Genomic DNA, 1,724 nt, shown 5'->3' with positions numbered 1-1,724 from the left:
GGTGATAAGATTATATGATGTTTTATTTATAACTCCACCTGTTGATAGTTAGAAATAAATTCTAAGATGAAAAAAATGGTTGTAAGGGACTCAATTTCACTCCTAGGCCAAAAGGTAATAGGATATAGGCCCAAAGACCAATACAATGAAATTGTAGAGAGTGGTTGAAAAACTAGACTCTAATATTGGATAACAATTACAGTAGATCCAGATGACAAGAAAATAAAGATAAACTAGTTTTATCCAAAGAAAATATCTATTGGCACAATCCGAGGAGATTAGTTCTAGTATATATTTCTTTTGAATTTGATTACAAGTTCATTCTTGTTGCTACAGTATTTTCTCCTTAATTCTCCGATCCCTCTCATTCAAGGGCTTCTTTCCTCTTATACTCTCCTCTTCCTTCCATCTTCACCCTCCACGTGTAGATCAAGTTGCTGGCTTTAAATATTGTCCCATTAGCACCTTTCTGAAGTCTCAGGAGTAGCTGTAAGGTTGAAAATCGTGTTAGGTATCACTTCCACATTAATGCGGCCAGAAGTTAGCTGTAGAGATTTAATGCGGTGGTAGCAGACATTCCTCAGATATTTCTTTCCTTTCCCATGTCTCGTTACTTCATGATACTTATCTTTAACAGTGGAATTCCCAAAACTTGCTCTTGATGGTAGGTCAACCCTTCTACCTCTGCACGCTACAGTCGAGGAGGAATTTGTCCTCGACCACCTTCCTGAACTCTTATAACCAGTCACCTTTCACTATTTACTAGCCCCACTTCTACATCAACGTTTCCTTGTCCTTACTACTAAGTGTCCTCGGACAAGGCCCATGGCCAATATACGTTTTTGGGCCTATCTTCCCTACAATGATCATTGATGCTTTTAAGCTAATTTAAAAATAAACATCATATAATCAACTTAAAAGCATCAATGATCATTTTTTTTCATCTTAGAATTATTTTTCTAACTATCAAAAGGTGGAGTTAAAAATAAAACACCATATATCTCTTATAAAAATAAAATTAAACTAAACACCATATAATCTCTTTAGAAAAAGCAAGGCAACATAGAAAATTTTTAAAATTTTTGAGTATATATCACACTTTTAATACTTCTAAGTCAATTTATTTTTCCATTTACTTTTAAGTAATTAGATGACTTGTTCAAATAACTTATGTTTATATTAATTTTTAACTTCATATATTAATTGACTATAAATTGATTATTTTTCTTTTTCTTTTTTGAATATATACTTACAACCATTGATCTTAAATTATGAAATACCTTAAGAATAACAATATTGTACAAAATTTGATACTTGACATTAAAAAAAAAATCATAACTTACATTTATATTATATTTTCTATGTTAAACAATTTTTTGTTTAATTAACTATGTACTTTTTACTTATATTAATTATATTTTGGAATTAAAACCTTTTCTTTTTATCTTATAATCTCAACCCTACCCCTCAATCAAAATCTTAGTTCTGTCAATGGTGATAGACTTATGTAAAAATAACAATAATCCAATCATAGTTTAGGACATCAAATAATTATAAAAAATGTGAATAAATTTGTGTCCATAACATGATTGTTTGGACAAAAAAGTCTCATCATTAGTCAAATAGATAGGCCTTGATTCATTTTTCTTTGCTGAGCTGATGTCTTACGTCTTAGACAACAAAAGAGGGTAATCACGTGGCTTTTGTAAAACAGTAGACTTTTA

The sequence above is a fragment of the Quercus suber genome, unplaced genomic scaffold (genome assembly GCF_002906115.3).
Source record: "Quercus suber isolate HL8 unplaced genomic scaffold, Cork oak 2.0 scaffold_1154, whole genome shotgun sequence".
Taxonomy (NCBI): domain Eukaryota; kingdom Viridiplantae; phylum Streptophyta; class Magnoliopsida; order Fagales; family Fagaceae; genus Quercus; species Quercus suber.
This window is presented reverse-complemented; position numbering follows the sequence as displayed.